This window comes from Trichosurus vulpecula, chromosome 4 (assembly GCF_011100635.1).
Source record: "Trichosurus vulpecula isolate mTriVul1 chromosome 4, mTriVul1.pri, whole genome shotgun sequence".
Classification (NCBI taxonomy): Eukaryota; Metazoa; Chordata; class Mammalia; order Diprotodontia; family Phalangeridae; genus Trichosurus; species Trichosurus vulpecula.
Genome location: NC_050576.1, coordinates 133,590,282 through 133,609,172, shown reverse-complemented (window position 1 = coordinate 133,609,172; position 18,891 = coordinate 133,590,282). Strand labels below are relative to the sequence as shown.

Genomic DNA, 18,891 nt, shown 5'->3' with positions numbered 1-18,891 from the left:
GAGTAGTGATAGTTTCATTTTTTCTTTGTATTCCCAACCTCTAACACAGTGCCTATGACATTGTATAACCTTAAGAAATATTTGTTGGTTGGTATAAGCCATGATGCCTTTTTGCTTTTTTATGTATTCACATGTGGATTCTTAGACTCTTTACCTCCATGACCTCCTGTGATCTGCAGCCCACAAGTTAGGAACTATTAGCCTAGCATTCAAGAGCTTCTACATTCTGGCTCAAATCCACTTTTCAAGTCAAATAGACAAATGTTTGAGTTGTTACCACATCTATCTGTGCAAAGGTACAGTGGGAGAAATAAATGTTTTGGTTTGGTTTGGTTTTTTCCTGCATATCCTTAAGAAACTTAAAGTCTCTGTTGGAGAGATAAGGTATATACACAAAAAATAACTAAGCAATATAAGGTAGCAAATGATAGGGACATAATGAGTGGCAAGGTTACAGGTTTCAAGAAAGGACAGATAATTTCTAGTTGGGATACCAAGGGTAAAAGCCTTACAAGGAGTAATTTGAGCTGGTCCTTGAGGTGTGGATAGGATTTTGACAGGTGAAAAGGATTAGCAGGTAAGTGTGTACACACACACACACACACACACACACACACACACATGTGTTTCTATAGGGTCTCTGGTCAGGAGTGGACAGCAGTGTGAACCAAGGTCGTAGGGGCATAGATTTATTGCTGAATAGGACCTGAGAGGCTGTAGAATCCAACTCTTATTTTATACATGAGGAAAATGGGGGTGAAAGAGGTTATATGACTTGCCAAGGTCAGGCAGTGAATAAATGTCTGAGACAGGATTTGAACTCAGGCCTTCTGACCCAGTGCTATAGAGAGGAAAGTACATGGTGTGCTGGGGAAGTGATATGGCAAGTTTAACTGGAGGGGAGAATACTCTTACAGAGTTTGTGGGACATTGGACTCTGGTGATGCAATAGGAAACAAAAGGAAAGTTGTCTTATTACTCCACGATTTCTTTTCTAATCCTTCTTTGCCCAGTCAAACCACCATAGTTTGGACATATTGCCCTGCTGGAAATGCTCCACCCTCTCTTTGCCTGTCTAAGTCCTACAATCCTTTTCTATAATAATACAAGATAAATATTTATTAAACATTTCATGTGTTCAGATTGCTGTGATAGGCACTAGGAAGATAAGAAGTTGAGCTTCTTTAAAGCTCAAGTCACTTCCCTATTTCCTTATATATCCACTCTTGCCTACGGTGAGCTCTCCCTTCTCTGAACTTTTACACAGCATTTATTGCATATGCCACTGATTTGGCACAGTCTTTAATTGTTACATAATTCATGTATGTATGCCTCATTTACCTAAGTTGCCCATAGTTGCTGAGTAATAATATTTATTTGAATGAATTTTAACAAGGGTAAAAATCATATTAACCTCCCACAACACCAAGTAACATGCTGTGCAGAGTAGTTGCTCAATTTATGGTTGAATGGAGTACATTTAACTTGCCTTTAAAAAGTAACTGGGATCTAGGAAATTGCCTAGCAATAATTCAAGGGATCCTTAGAAACTTGGCTCTCAGAGAACATGAAGAAATGCCAAGATGGAAACGTTCTAAACTCTTGTTTTAGCATGTTTTTACTTTAGCTAAAAAAACAAAACAAAAACAAAGTTGAATTGTTTGTTACACATATTGAAAAGTTTCTGCCTTGTGCTGCCTTCTCTTTTTTGTAATGAAAGACATATCATGGCTGTTTAATTAAGTTCTCTGGAATGAACACATTTTATTTTACCTTAGACGGGAACGTGAGTTATGCTAAGTGTTTAGTTTAAACTACTTGTTTCAGAGTTTTGGAATTTTAATGAACACAAGTACATTTTGATATGGTATAATCTCTTAGACATCTTGTCAACTGAAATTCTGAAACATTTGACACTTAAAAGTTTCTTAAACCTAAAAACCATTGATTTTTCATAGTAACTCTCTTCTCCACCTCTCCACTCCCCCTACCTCTCCCTTTTTTTCAAGTACATACAAGTAATTATAGCAGTAGGTGAAATGGTCACAATTTGTTAATCCTTCCAGTTAAAATCCATGCTGTTTCTTCTTTGTGGGATAGGTATATTATTTGACAAAGCTTACCATCCAACTAAACTTTGAAATGTGTAATAATTTTTAATGACTCTTAGTAGGATTTGTATTTTACCTTTGTAAATTGTTTCCCTTCATATTCCTCTCACCTATTAATAATTGTTACTTTTCCCTTTGAACTTCTCAGTATGTTCCCGTTTTGTCATAATTTTACCAACTTATTTTCATTTTCTCATTAGTCTCTCTGTATTTCTCCTACATTATTCTTCTGTATTTCCATGCCCAAAGCCTGGCACATAGAATTAGCACATTTAATAAGTGCTTATTTATTGATTAGTCTAAAACATTAGTCTTCTACCTTAAATTTCACAATACTCCCATTGTTTAAATGATTTAATTTTAATGTGTGATTATATTTTAGCAGCAGCTGTTACATATTTGAGCATGTATGCAATTTGTGCATTTTTCTATTGGATTATTATTGACATAGAACTGTAGTGGGGAAATGAGTACTTTATATATAGAGAGATTCCCTGGACTTCAAGGGGAAAAAAAAGGATTTGAGTTCTGGCCCTGCGATTTACTAACTATGTAACCATGGGCATCTGCAAGTCATTTCACTATTCCAGGTCTCAGTTTCCATATCTATAAAATAGGATTAATAATAGTTAAACTATGTATTTCATATGGAGTATTCTAAAGATGAAATGTCATTAGGTTTGTAAATACTTTGTAAAAACCATAAAGTGCCATGTAAACCATGGCTGTCATATAGAGAATATGTTGGAAACCTTATGTGACTATCAAGGCATAATTCATCAGAATGAAAATAAATCTGATTAAGTAAGGCAGTAGTTGAGGAAACAAATCCCAAACTTGGTTTAAAAAGAAACTATATCCTAATCTATCCCTCCTTGAGCTATTCTTCACTTTCCAAAAAAATTAAAAAGTAATCAACAACCTCTTACTTTTCCTTTGAATATTTTAACTTTAATAGCATGAAGCGTCTAGAATTTGTTGTCTCTTGATCCTTAAACTCTGCAAATTTTCTGGGAAATAGAGTAAGGAAAATAGCACTCATCCACCATTGAACTAAGAATAATAATAATAATCTACCATTGTCCAATATTGGCGTTCATAGTTTTCTCTTAAACTAACTCCTGCTTCCTTTTGGACTGTGATGATTATCGTCCATGTCAACTTTTATTTTTTAGTCAACATCAGTAAAAACAAGATACATTATTATAAAGCTTCCTCTCTGTTCTGTTTCCTGTTTGATAATTTTCATGGTTTTTGTGGATTGGAGGGGGGAGCTTTTTTTGGTTTGTTAAAGAGAATTTTAAGAGAGATAGTGACTGACCCTGGAGTTATGGAGAACTGTATTCAAGTCCTGTCTCTAACACTTACTGGCCATGTGACTGTAGGCCAATCATTTAACCTTTCACTGGCTCTCAGGTGGCTAGGTGGCCCAATAGATAGAGTACTGATTGAGTCTGAAATCAAGAAGACCTGTGTCGAAATCCAGCCTCAAACAAATATTGGCTGTGTGACCCTCACAAGTCACTTAACTGCTGTCTGCCTCAGTTTCCTCAACTGTAAAATAGGCATCTGTAATAGCCGTAAGGGTTATTGTGAGGCTCAAATGTAAAGAAATTAGCCTGGCAATTATTAATTAATAGAAGAGCTTATGCCTGACAAATGCTTATTCCTTTCCCATTCTCAAGGCACCTTTCTAAGATCATTAGTTATAGAAGACTTGCTGATTTGTATTAGTGGAGGAAATTTCCAAATAGAATCAAAGTGGGATCAAAACAGAACTTTTAAGCAAGTTCATGTTTGCTGAATTTTAATAGTTAAACTCTTATGGTTAATGAAAGAGTAAAGTATTATGCACCTATAACATAGAAGACAGTTTTATAGAGAGGTTTTAATCTGTTTGGGAGTTCAGACAACTAAGGAACAATTTTAAAAAATAGTTAAATGATTAGAAATAACATGGTGTAAGTTCTATACTCAACGGAAGTAATTTGCATTTTATAGATTTTAAAAATCATTTTTAATATTAGTTTTTTATATCACCTTCATATCTGAATATAATATATCTCTTTTACTACCTGATAGGGAATCAAGCAATCCTTTTTTTTTTTTTTTTAATCATTTTACAGATGAGAAAACTGAGTGCTAGAGTGATTGTTTCATACACCTAATGGGACTTTTTGGGCTCTGAAAAGTGGTCAGCATGACCAACTTTGAGCTAGAAGGAGCACAGCTTCTTTTCGCTTTTCTACTATATTGATCCTTTTTCAAAGATTGAGTATTCATGTAAAGCCTCAGAACTTGGTGAACACATTGATATTTTTCAGTCGTGTTATGCTTTTAAAAAAAATGCAAATCTAACAAAACATATTCTCATGTCCTGTTCCTTTCCTTTGTTGCCTTTCTTTTCGTCTTCATATACTGTTTATATGAAATTATACTTTTTCCTTTAAACATTTCTTTTTCCTAAACATCCAGGAAAGACAGTGTAGTGTAGTGTAGTGTAGTAGACAAAATGGCTTTATTCATTCTTACTGGAAGCAGCTAGACATCGTGAGGGAGAGACAGTAGGTGGTATGTGCCAGATAGGTCAGACTACTGCCACTACTTCCCCTCAGACCCTGATAGAGTACAAGAATTTGTACCCAATAATCCTGGGAATAGGAGCACCCTAGCCCCCAGATTGCCAACCCTGCCTTGATTCTGCGTTCTGCCCCCACCACCCCCACCCCCACCTCCACCATTATCAAGGGGAGAAATCCTTGTGGATTTCTCATCCTTCTACCTTCCTTATCACCACTACCAACAACCATTGACCGGCAGCGATTGACAAACAAGAGAAGTCCAAGAGCCCCACTCGTCTTGCTTCCAGTGCAACCTTTAAAGCCCTTACCCCAGGAAGCAGCCCCTGTGGAGGTGTAACCTAGCAGCTGCTTCTGCACACCCTGTAACCCCTGCTTCCTCAGTTACTGAAGACCCAGAAAACAAAATTCTTTTTTATTTTCAGTTCCAAGTTGTCTCCCTTCTTCTATCCCTCCTCCAGCCATTAGGAAAGCAAGAAATATGATCTATCCATTATACGTGTGAAGTAACGTAAAACTTCTTTCCACACTGTCTGTGTTGCAGGAGGAAAAGAAGCAAGGAGAATAAAGAAAGGAAACAACAACATTCTCCCATCTGTTGTCTGAGAACATCAGTTCTCTATCTGGAGGTAGATAGCATTTTATAGCATGGGTCTTTTGGATTTATGGTAAATTATTGTACTGATCATCTACCAAGTCTTTCACGGTTGATTATCTTTACAATATTGCTTTTACTGTGTAGATTGTTTCCCAGTTCTGCTCACTTCACTTTACATCAGTTCATATAAGTCTTCCCAGGTTTTTCTGAAATCATCCCCTTCATTTCTTATAGAAAAACAGTATTTCATCACATTCATATACCACAATTTGTTCAGCCATTCTCCAGTTGATGGGCATCCCTCAATTAACAATTCTTTGCCACCACAAAAAGAGCTGCTATATATATTTTTGTACGTAGAGGTCCTTTTCCTTTTTCTTTGGTCTCTTGGAGTATAGACATAATAGCAGTATTGCTTGGCAAAGAGTATGCACAATTTTATAGTCCTTTGGGCATAGTTGCAAATTATTATCTAGTGTGGTTGGAATAGTTCATAACTCCACCAACAATGCATTAATATACCTATTTTCCCATATATCCTCCAGCATTTGTCATTTTCTTTTTCTATCATCTTAACCAATCTGTTGGTTATGAGGTGGGTACATCAGAGTTACTTTAGTTTGCATTTCTCTAATCCAAGCCTGCAAAACCTGAAGCCTACCTAAGGATTTAATGTAGAGGATGTTTTCCTCTACATTTTTTGAGGGTTGTGTGTAATTCTTTGGCAAGCAAGTGGACTGTGGGATGCAGGTTGTGCAGACCTGCTGTAATCAATAGTGATTAAAACATTTTTGTTCATCTGACTATTAATAATTTGATTTTTTCTGAAAACTGCCTGCTCATAACCTTTGACCATTTATCAATTGGAGAATGGCTCCTATTTTTGTAAATTTGGCTCAGTTCTCTATATATTTGAGAAACTTGCCACAATTTCCCCCCAGTTTCCTACATTTCTTCTAATTTTGGCTGCACTGGTTTTAGAAAAAAAAAGTTCTTGAAACCAAAGTCCTTGGCACTATAAATAGTTTAATATTAGAAACAGATAAGATTTTATCAATGGAAACAGCTTGAAATAAGATGCATTACCATCTGCTTTACTTGCCAGCAAGGGGTCTTTCTGCTTTTCTCTGCTTTTGGTGCTTAGCACAATGCTTTGTGCATAGTTAATGTTTAATAAATACTTTTTCATTCATTAATTAGCATTCATTCTACAAGTATTTAATTCATGTCTATTATTTGTCAAATACTTTTCTAGGTGCTGGCAACACAGATATAAAAACAATACAGTCTTGGCCTTGAAGAACCTTGCCTTCAAACAAAGTGGGCACATTTGTAAATAAATACAAAATATATGTGAAGTAATGTTTTGGAGGCAACAAGTAAAAGACTTTTAGGAGGTGGCAGTTGAGCTGAACTTTGAGAGGATTTGGATTTGACTCCCAGCCATACTTGTTTGACCTTTATCAAGTCACTTAACTTCTTTTCATTCAAATTTTTCATCTATAATATTAGAGGGTTGGACTAGGTAACCTCTTAAGTCCCTTCCAAATCTGTATTTTTAAATTTGTTACAGCTGTGGCTATAGCAACTACTATTTCTTTAGATAGGGCTTATGGAAGAAGTCTTGGCAACTTCAGAACGAGTGTACCCCTTCTCCAGCCTTCTGGCTCTGGATCTGGACAGAGCTATGGAGGCTTTGGGCAGCTAGATGTAGGAATGGATAGAGTGCTAAGCCTGGAGTCAGGAAGACTTATCTTCCTGAGTTCAGATCTGGCCTCAGATACTTACCATCTCTGTGGCTTTTGGCAGGTCACTTAACCCTGTTTGCCTTAGTTTCTTCATCTGTAAAATGAGCTGGAAAAGGAAATTGCACATCATTTCAGTACCTTTGCCAAGAAAACCCCAAATTGGGTCATGAAGAGTAGGACACAATGGAATAACAACATGGAGGCTTCAGTGCATTCATTCCAGCTAAATGTAATTCAACATGCTGGAAGAAGCAACACAACCACATTCTGTTGAGAATCAGATGATAGAAAATGTATTCCTTTCTGTAACCAGCAAGGCATTATATACTTGTGTGTGTTTGTAAATTTTATTTTAAGGAACTCTTTGAATATTAGCTTTCTTTGTCAAGTATCTGCTATCCTATGCAGTGAAGATGTTATTTTTATGTAAGATTTCAAGAGCATTTTGTATAGCTGAGGTTTTAGAAAACTACGTAAATCTCTTTTTCCGGCAAGTTTTTCTTTTTGCTCTCTTTTTATTGAACTATGTTTTCCACATATTAGAACTCATTCATAGAGTTATTGTAGGGAGACCAAAATTAAGATAATCTCCTTTAAGACTACAAATTAGAGTAAACTCAGCTTTGTTTAACCATAACAGCTTTTTTATGGTTAGGCTTTCATTTGAGTTTAGGGTTTGTTTCATCAGAAGTATTGAAGAAAACTATCATTAAATATTCTGTCCTTGAAATAAATCAATAGGTTTAGTCACATAAATATTTAAATAGTCAAGAAGATAATGACATAAAAATTGATATAAAATATTCATTATAATTGAACGTTAAAGGTTACTTTTGTACTAAAAACATGTTTAAATTCACAGAAGCTGGTAGCTAAGCTTATTTTTATATTTAAATAAGGAAGAAAGTAGAACCCTTAAAATTTATCAGAAACAAAATAGCAAACAAGAGAAATGGCCCAAGTGTCCTTCTTTATGCTTCCATCTCTACGTTGTTGCCCTCTGTATGAGTTTACCCCCAAACTTCCATTTGAGGAAGTAACCGTGCTATTTATGTTCACTCCAAATCTGGTTTAACCCATAACCTCGAGGATTTCTTCTGAACCTGGTTCTTCCTCTTCTACCAAGTCTTTTTCAGCTCCCTTTTATGTGTTGTCTTGCCCCCGTTAGAATGTAAGCTCTTTGAAGGCCTGGACTGTCTTGCTTTTTGCTTGGATTTGTATTCCTAGTACTTGGAATATAGTAAATGCTTGGTAAATGCTCTCTATCTACCTATCATAATTTTAATTTATTTCTAATTTTAAAGTTCATCTGTTGAAAGGAACCAGAGACAGAGAAAGATATTTATCATAATAGCTAAGTTTATTTTGACTTAATAATACCACTGACCTACTCATTATTCCATTGACATATTAATAAAACCTTAAAAACAATAATTTTCTTTACTACTTGACTTACTGCATAAAATGGGTTTCTTTGCTACCATCACCAGAAACTTCCATCTGCATTGTATATGTATGTGTATACACATATGCACACAAATACTTATAGCTAGATAGCTTTATTCCTCACGTTGCCCATTAAGTATTTTTCTGCTGTCAGCTGTTTCTCATTGGTCAAGATACTAAGTAGAAAGAGAAGTAGTTTTGGAGTTAGAAGATGAGGACTGTACCTTGGACAAGTCATTCAGTTTCTCTGAGCCTCAGTTTCTCCATTTGTAAAATGAGAAGGTTGACTTAGATGATTGCTAAATTTTTATCAGCTGCAAATCTCATGATCCTAGTTTAGAAATGTGTGCTAGTTACAGTAAGGATATTTTGCCCTTTTTTGTATACTCTAAAGTAGCATTGTAGATGACACTGAATTCTCAAAGCTTATTCCTGTAGAAGGAAAGCTTGGATGAATCCTGCTAAACAGGAAAAGTTCCAGATACAGTCTGGTGAAACCTTTTTCCTAAAGACCAACCTTAATCAGTTCAGAATCTTACCTCTAGTTTGGCCATAGGATAGCAAATTTTTCAGTCATAGTACTTCTTGAAGGCCATTTACAAAGAGGTAGAGGAATTCTTATTCTATTAGTGGAGGGAATACCTAAACTGATCAAATCACATATGCCTGAAGGAATAAAGTAAGAATGCTACTCTTTATTTCTCTTTGTTCCATAGGTCAAAGAGAGGAACTATATTTACTGTGCCCCTCTCAGAGCAGGAAGCATAGTATGTATACAATGTAAGCGAGGTAACAGAGAAGTGCACTACTATACTTTGTTAATGGTGATTTATTTCACTTTTTGTGATTGAGAGAGTATAAATGATGGGGATGGGACCTGGACCCCTAAAAACCCCTGAACATTCCCATACGTTTCAGCAGCCCAGATCTCTGGCATTAGCCTGAGGCATCTGTCCCGGCCTAGTCCTAGTGTAATCCTTTTAACTGCCCTTTGCTTGTGGCCCTCATTGTCTGCACCTGGCCCACCCCAGGCTTCTTGCCACTCCTTGATCCCATCCAGATCTTCCCACAGTCTTTCTGTATAAAAATACCAATCTAAACCCCATTAAATTGTGCAGATTCTTAAAATCTGGCCCCCTTATATTGGCATCACAAATATAGCAGCCTTACTAGGATTCTCGCCCACCCAACTGGTGTCTTAAGAAACTCATTACTTGGACTGAAAGAAGGTTTGAGTGGTCACATTCTTTCAAGGCAGATCCCAGCCCTGTACTTTTGCATTTCAGGGTTCCTAGCACCCCTGTACTCTGGGCTGCTGAAATGTATGGGAAAGTTCAGGGGCTTTTAGTGGTCCAGATCCCACCCCATCATAATTAATGGTGATTTATTTCACTTTTGGGGATTGAGAAAGTATATGTAGTAAACCTGTCATTTATTATTTGCTACTATAAATGTTGGATTTATTTACTAGTAAATATTAAAGGTGCTGAATTAGAATAGATGATATATTCAAGTTGACTGAATGATTGTGTTGATAAAAATGTGCCTTTGACAGGAGACCATTCTGAGTAATATTCTTTTTCACGTGATTTGTTAGGGTGGAGGTGGAGAAACAATCAAAACAAATTATAATACCTGCTCTGTTCTACAGTGTAATTTGAAAAGATTTAGAAATTCTGAACGGCAAAAGGCCTCAAATTAAAAGAGCATATCTTTAAGATCTAAATCATCAAGAGCAGTAAGAGAGAGCTAAGTTTCATTGCTGGGACATTATTGGGAAAATGCAATCACAGTGTTTGATTTTACAAGTTCTCTGTAGGATCAGAGCTGGAAGGTGTCTTAGAACATTTTCTAGTCCAATCCTCTTGTTTTATGCTAAGGAATGTGAGGTCTTGATAGGTCAAGTGATTTTGTCCAAGGTTACACAGACTGTAAGTGGACGAGCTGGGCCTAGTCTTGTGACTCCAAGCTAATCTCTTCATGGGTTCATAAATCTTTACTAATAATGATATTCTAAAGAAATTTTGACTTCTTGAATGACCAAAACAGTTACTCTTAAGTTACATGTATAATGAGGACCTAGCTCCCAGACTATTTAGGAAAACACATCTTATTTGGCATATAGATTAGGCAATTCTGAGCAAACTTTTGATGTATGGAGCTCTCCGCTTTCCTTTTGTGTTTAGATGGACATCCTGCTACACATTTTCAAAAGGAAAAAACACTTAAAAATTTTTTCCTAACCACTGAAGAACCTACCCTAAGGGGGAGGTGAGGAATGAACCATGAATAGAATTTCTGTATTCCCAAATTTGTTTCTATGCTGTTTGTTTCTAGGTGTGGCTAGTAAGTGAAGTCATAATTTCCTTTAGGAATTTTGAAAGGCTGAGGATTATAATAGATAATCTTTAGTGTTTTTAAACACCAAAAAAAAGAAAGTAACTTACTTATGGAAATAAAAAAGTAGTTACATCCACAAGTATATAGTAGTTTATATACAGGTACGTTGAATCTGGCATGGTGGGCCCACCAATTCTTAGAAGTTTCTGTGTAAAAAAAAAAGTTCATGTTTGAATTTCGTAGAATATAGTATTTATCCTTGAATATACAATCTAGTATTATTGTTTTAAAGAGAGACCAAGAAGCCTCAGAACTCTGAACTCCTTTTTTTTTGAACCTCAGCATTTAATTTTATTGTTTTTTTAATAGTATTTTCCCCAATTACATGTAAAAACAAATTTAAACTTTTTTAAGTTTTGAGTTCCAAGCTCTTTCCCTTCCTCCTTCCCCTCCCTACTCCCTGAGACAGCAAGCAATGTAATAATATAAGTTATACATGTGTAATCATGTAAAATATTTCTCATATTAGTCATTTTGTGGAAGAAAACTCAAACAAAAAAAAGCGAAAAATATGTGTTTCAGTCTCTATTGAGAAGCCATAAGTTCTTTGTCTGGAGGAGCATAGCCTTTTTTTTTTTTAAATTATGTATCCTTTGGGATCGTCTTGGATCATTGTATTGATGAGAATAGCTAAGTCCCAGTTGATCATCATACAATATTGCTGTTACTGTGTACAGTCTTTTGTTTCTGCTCGCTTCTCTCTGTATCAGTTCATGTAAATTTTTCCAGGTTTTTCTGAAATCATCCCACTTATCATTTCTTATAGCACAATAATATTCCATTACAATCATATACCACAACTTGTTCAGCTGTTCCCCAATTGATTGGCATTCCCTCATTTTCCAATTCTTTGCCACCACAAAAAGAGCTGCTATAAATATTTTTGTACAAATAGTTTCTTCCCAACTCCACCATTTTTAAAATCTCTTTGGCATACAGACCAACAAGTGGTATTGCTGTATCAAAAGGTATGCACAATTTAATAGCCCTTTGGGCATAAGAACCCTCAATTTTTAATGAGAAAAAAGCATTGTTTTAACACAATTTGCTTCCCTATGTAAAACAATGCTTTTTATATATATACTACCTGACAATTAATTTTTAATATAAAGGGCTTAGTCTCTGAAGAGAGACATAAATCTTACTGCCTTGCTTCTTTTATGACTGTGATCCTGCTTTGGAATTATTTTTTTTCTTCTTGAAAGCCTATATGGTAGTCTGTTACAGGTTAAGAAGTTCATAAGCAGCTACCACTTTATTTCAGATTCTCAAAGTATCTCCCCTCCAGGACAAAAACTTCCTAATTGGTCTCCTTATCTCAAGTCTCACCCCACTCCAGTTCATCCTCCACAAAGCTGCCAGGGTGACTTTCCTTAAGCACAGATCTGACCATGTCACTTCCCCATTAAACTCCAGTGGCTTCCTGATGCCTCTAGCATCAAATATAAACTCTTCTATTTAGCAACCTTACCCCAAAGATAATTTCAATCTTATTGTCCTCTCCCCTGCTCCCCACCCCCCATCCCACACTCTTCTTTCTAGCCAAATTGGCTTCTTTCTCTTCCTCATACACTATGTCTCCCTTGTACTAGCTGTTCCCCATCCTTGGAATGTACTTCCTCCTCACCTCTGCTTCACAGAGCCCTCTTTCTTCCTCAGAGAGACAGATCATTAAGTCAACAAGCATTTATTAAGTGCTTACTATGTGTCATGCACTGTGCTTACTGTACCACCTTCTACATGAAGTCTTTCCTGATTCTGCCCACCCACTTATACTACCTTATACTTAACTACTTTGTATTTATTTTCTTCATATTTATTCTGTATATATTAGTTGTTCCCACTGTTAGAATGTAACTTCCTTTAGAATAGGGATTGTTTTACTTATTTATTGTATCTTTATTCCTAGCACCTGCATGCACGAGGAACTTTATAAATGCTTGATTGATTGTAGAAGTAGACTCAAGAAGAAACTGAAAAACAGTAAGGAGAGCATAGTAGAAAGAACAAGGAAATGAGTCAGGAGAAAACAAAGCAATTAGTAAAGAATTCATGCGCTCTCTAGTGTCTAGGTAGATAGTAGCATATAGGAAATATATGTGTGTGTGTGTATGTGTGTGTATATATATATATGTGTATATATATATATATATATATATGTCTAAATAACCAACTTAAAATTGCTTTTTACTAGTCATATGTTTCTAGCTATAATTTATAAGAGCTTATTGTGTGGGATGAAAGACCCTCACCAATTAAAAGTTAGTAAGGAGCCATCTCAGGGTGGGAACAGAAATAAATTTTATTCAATTCTTGAGAATTGGGCATCCCCTGCTAGAGGGAATCCAGCAAGGGAGGTGCTTTACAAGGGGCTAGGCACCCATAGTTATACCTAACACAAGAGAATTCCTGCCCACCTCTGACCCTTCTCACCATTGTCTGGGAGGTGGGCTTACAATCTGAGCATGAAAGCTAGACAAAGAACCGGGAAATTGAGGTACAGAAACTCCAATTCCCATTCCCTTAGTTAATGATTAAAACTGAGGTGACATCTATAAATCTAATGAAGGAGAATAGGAAAAGGGGAGGGAGAGATCCTCTCCATTCTTTACAGTAGAGAAAAACAGGTCATTATGACCCTGTTCTTACTAAGCAAATCTTTAAACCGAAGAAAGAACAAAAAGTTTCAGGGTAAACTTTCCCAGAGGCTGAGCCTCCAGACTCTCACGGCCTCAGAATTTTTCCACTTCCCTATTTCTTGATTTTTAAACATTTCTTAGTGTATATATATATATATATATATATATATATATATATATATATATATATCTTCCCTGTGAAGTCTTCACATTTTATTTACCTCACACATGATGGTCAATCTTTATCCAATACAGTAGCCATTCTAAAGCTACCTTAGAGAAACAATTTTTCAAAAATTTTATCTACTAGGATATAAGGTACTTCCGTGGATTCACCAAATAAATATTGGCCAAGTATATTGTTCTAGATCTAGTCAGTCTCAGTGCATATAAGTGATTGTATTCAGAAGGAGAGAATGTAATGTTACATAATTGAAGAGGTTTAAGAAAAAATGATGATGGTAGGGAACCATAGGTTTTTAGGGGTGCTCAAGACCCCAAAATACCTACACTCTGGGTCCTGCTGAAAGAATTCGACTCAAGCCTTCTCAGCCAAGGGAAAAGACAAAGTTTATTAAGGGCCATAATGGATTGTCTTAAGAAATCCCACCTTTTTCCTCTCCAGCAGATTGCCTTCTGTCATTCCTGCTCCTTCATTTATCTTCAATATTTCCCTCTCTGTCGGATGCTTCTCTCCTCCTACTAACACTCCCATGTCTCCCCCATCCTTAAAAAAATATAAACTCTCTACAATCTAGCTTCCTACGTTATCATTTAACTGAAACTGCTCTCATCAAAATTGCCAGTAATCTCTTAACTGCAAAATCAAGTGGCCTTTTCTCAGCCCTCATCCTTCTTAAAGGCAGGTAGACCATGCAGTGAATAGAGCACTGGTTCTGGAGTCAGGAAGATCTCAGTTCAAATACATTCTCAGACAGCTAACTAGCTGTGTGACCATGTGCAAATCATTTAAGCTGCTGTTTGCCTCAGTTTCTTCAACTGTAAAATGGATATAAAAGTAGAACCTACCTCCCAGGGTTGTTGTAGGACAAAATAACATTTGCAAAGCACTTAGTACTGTGCCTGGCACGTAGTAGGTGCCAAGTAAATGCAAGCTAGTATTATTATTATTATTATTATTATTATTATTATTAACTTTTCTTTAGCCTTTGATATTGGATATCACCCTCTTCTCAATATTTTCTCTTCTCTAGGTTTTCAGGATACTAAACTTGCCAGGCTTTCCTATCTATCTTACTTTTCCTTCTTAGTCACCTTTGCTAGATCTTCATCCGAGTCTCACCTGCTAAATGTAGGTATCCCACAGGGCTTCTCTTCTCACTCTATGCTATTTCCCTTGGTGACTTCATCAGCTCCCATGAATTCAATTATCATCTGTCTATGCTGATGACTCTCAGATCTCCCTATCCAGCCCTAACTTCTCTGCTGACCTCCAGTCTTACATCTTCACCTGCCTATAAACCTCTCAAACTGGATGGCTTGTAGATGTCTTAAACTCAAATTGAACTTGTTATCTGTCCCTGCCAAAACCTGCCCTCTTCAGTGTTTCCCTGTTATTGTCAAAGACACCATCTTCCTTCCTGCCATCCTTGACTCCTTACTCTATCCTCCTCCCACCTCCAGTTCCAATCTGTGCCAAGGCGTGTCAATTTCACTTTTGTAGCATCTCTCCAATAAATCTCTCTCCTCTGATACCGCCACCACTCTGGTGCCACCCCTTGTCCATCGCAATAGTTTACTGGTTGATCTGCCTGCCACAAGTCTCTCTCCACTCTAGTCTATCCTTCATTTAGACTAAGTTGATTTTCCCAAAGCACAGGACTGACATATCACTCTCCCCCCTCAATAAAGCTCCTTATCACCTCCAGGATTAAATATAAAACCCTTTGTTTGGTGTCCAAAGCCTTTCATAATCTAGCTACCCCCACCTTTCTAGTTTTCTTATACCTTATACCTCCCCATATGCTCTTTGATCCAGTGACACTAGCCTCCTTGCTCTTCCTTGAACAAGACACTCAATCTCTTGACTCAGGGCATTTTCAATGGCTGTCCCCTGTGCCTAGAATGCTCATTTCTGCCTCCTGATTTCCCTGGTTTCCTTCAAACCCCACCTAAAAAATCCCCACCTTTTATAGGAAGCCTTTCCTATTATCTCTTAATTCTAGTGCCTTCCCTCTGTTGATTATTTCATATTTATCTTGTATATAACTTGCTTTTACATAGTTGTTTCCATGGTGTCTCTTCCATTAGATTGTGAGGTACTCATGGGCAGGGACTGCTTTTGCCTCTTCTTTGTATTCTCAGTGCTTAGGCTCCTTGTTGTTCAGTCATTCAGTCATGTCAGACTCTTCATGAACTTGTAGATCATAGCATGCCAATATTGGAGTTTTCTTGGCAAGGATATTGTAATGGTTTGCCATTTTTTTCCTCTAGAGGCAAACAGAGTCACAAAGCTAGTAAGTGTCTTTGAGGTCACATTTGAACTCAGATCTTCCTGACTCCAGGCTCAGGACTTTATCTACTGAGCCATCTTATGTTTGTTGTTTCTCCTTCTTTCTCAAAGAGGACCAGTGCTATCAGGAGGGTGACATCTTGACTTGATGGTGAATTGGATTTAAGTGAGGTAGTTCTGTGCAGTCATCAGAGTCCAGTAGTGAGACATAGATCAAGGCAACTGGCAATGGCCCCAGATGCAGTGGGAGATCATGGCCTTTTAAAGCTAAGGTCTTTCCCAGGTTTCAGTTTATCTGAGGCAAGGTAAGAATTGAAGCAAAAGATGGCCTAGTTTTGCCTTTACAAAAGAATCAGTCTGGGATTAGGAACAGATAGGTTGTTTTACATTGGCACTACAACTAAACTGTGAGTTTCTAAAGTGCATAGACCTATCTTTAATTTCCTTTGTGTCCTTTCCCCTTTGATTCTTTTTTATACTTGAATGTTTGAGTATGAGGGTTTTTATCTCTTCTTAGGAAAGGTTTGATAGTTCTGAAGGAAACCCCACCTCTAGTGAGGGTTTTGTACTGTGGTCTCGATCCAGTTTGGGGTTGCTGGGAACCCTGAAATGTTAGGGTACAGGGTAGCATCTGCCTGGAAAGAGTTCACACACTCAAACCTTCTTCCAGTCAAAGTGGCAAGGTTTTTGTAAGGTCAGTAGTGTGAGTGAGATTCTTAGGGAATCTGCAACCTAATGGGGGTGAGACTGATGCTTATAAATGAAAAAGAACAGTGAAAGGATCTGGATGGGATTAAGGAGTGGTAAATAGTCTGGGGTGGATCTGGTACATTAGTGAAAAGAGTGTTAAGGGGTGGGGGGACAGTGAAAGGATTGTCAAATTAGTAATTAAGTGATGGACTTGGCCTAGGGTGGGCCAGATGCTTTGGGCAGAGGCACCAGTGACCTGGCCTACTGAAATGTATGGGAAAATTCAAGGATTGGATTGCTTTCAAAAACATGAGTCTTTTTCCTTTTAGGGGTCCAGGTCCCCCATCAGCCTTAGTGTTCTTTTTGTTCAGGTAAAGATCTTTATAATATACAGAAAACCATGACATTATTGGAAATGGTCACATTTGTCATGCTAATCAAATTCATATTAAATTAAAAGGAAAAATTTTTGAATGTCATTATTGGCATAAAGTTAGTTGGCATGATACTAACTGGTTTGTAATGTGAAACAAGTCCAAACTTATTTTACATTGCTCACCTATATATACACTGTCAAGCAGGGTTCTTATCTAAGGTCTGAACTTTTTTTGCTTTTAATTTTTTCAAAATTTTTAATTTTTAATACTATATTTTATCATAGTTTTCCTTTGTAATACTATTTATTTTGTGAATGTAAAACATTATTCTTAGGAGTCTATTGGCTTTGCTAGTTTGCCAGAGGAGTCCATAACACAAAAAAGGTCAAAAACTGCTTAAAAGTAGAGCCAAAACATAGCTAATACGAAAATATGTTTTACATGACTTTACACATATATAACTTGCTTCTCAATGGGTGTTGGAGGAACTGAAGGGAGAGAATTTAGATTTTGGATTTTTTTTTTAAAAGAATGTTTTTTAAAAAGAAAATAAAACAGAAAGTCTGCCTCCCTGACTACCACTCCCTTATTTATATTTTCTCCCTCTGATCATTATAATGTAAAGTTCTCGAGGACAAGAACTGTATTTGCTTTTGTATTTGTATCACCAAACCTTAACCAGTGCTAGGCAATTAGAATGTAACTAATAAATGCTTTAAAACTTTTTTTAAAGTGTAACCAAACTAGCCTTCTTGCTATTCCTCATGACATTTCATCTCCTGTCCTGGTTTCTTCCCCTAGACTGCCCTCTATACCTGGAATCTACTTCCTTCTCATCTTCTCCTCTTAGTGGGAACTATGGGACTTAGACTGTGCGAACCCCCTTGAACTCTCCTTGAATCTTCCCACTAGATGAGGCATTTGCCTGAAGCCATAACTAGGCCCACATCTCTAGGTTACTCTTACCCTAGCCTAGCCCTCCTTGTCTGGCTAGTTTCCACCCTTGATCCTATCAAAATCACCATGCCCAAATCTGTTACCCTTAAGCTAGCCTAGCCCTAGTGATCTCCAGGTAGCCTTCAGCTACTTGCCACCCTTAAATCCATTCTCCTGGTTCCTGGAGTCTGACCTCACCCCAATCCCATCAAGCTCCTCCTTAGACTCCTCCTCAAAAACCTCCCTAAACCCCTCCTCCCATCACCCCAGAACCACCCTAGATCCCTCCCACAATGTCTCTGTATATAAGTTTCATCTTGTCTCCACGGATGTGGCTCAGATTCAATCTGGCTCAGTCTAGCTCAGTAGATTGAATCTGGTAGGCTTGGGATTTCTTAAGACTACCCATTATGGCAAATCTATAATAAACTTTGTTTTTCTTTGGCTGTAAGAAGGCTTGAGTCGAATTCATTAGAGCAGGACTCAGTGTGTTGGTTTTTTGGGGTCTCGAGCACCCCTAAAACATATGGTTCCCTGACCTCATCATTATAATTACTGTGTTTCGTTTAAACTTTTTTCAAACTTCTGCTCAAACACCACCTTTTTATGGTCTTTCCTCATCCAATCCTGGCTCCTAATGCTTCCCTACCCCTCCAAATTACTTTATGTTTATTTTGTATATATTGATGCTTGTGCATTGTTACTCCCTTTGATAGAAGGTAAACTCCCTGAGGGCAGCTACTGTTTCATTTTTGTCTTTGTATCCTGTTACTAGCACAATATCAGGAACATGCCAGATATTTAATAAATACTGATTGATTGACAACCAGTTCAACCCTTTTACTTTACAGATAAGGAAATCGAAGTGCACCGAGACTAAAATTACTTCCCTAA

General features: G+C 37.0%; 1 protein-coding gene across 3 annotated transcripts in view; it reads left to right on the top strand.

The window, feature by feature from the left end:
* CNST (consortin, connexin sorting protein) overlaps window positions 1-18,891 on the top strand; it is a 106,495-nt gene that overhangs the window by 12,450 nt on the left and 75,154 nt on the right. Inside the window, exon 3 of one of the 3 annotated variants that reach the window (XM_036756840.1) lies at window positions 5,235-5,319. The exons of the other annotated variants lie outside the window; for them this stretch is intronic. The gene's annotated coding sequence lies outside the window, so the exon portion shown is untranslated. The remainder of the gene's footprint in view (window positions 1-5,234; window positions 5,320-18,891) is intronic. 3 annotated transcript variants of the gene reach the window in all.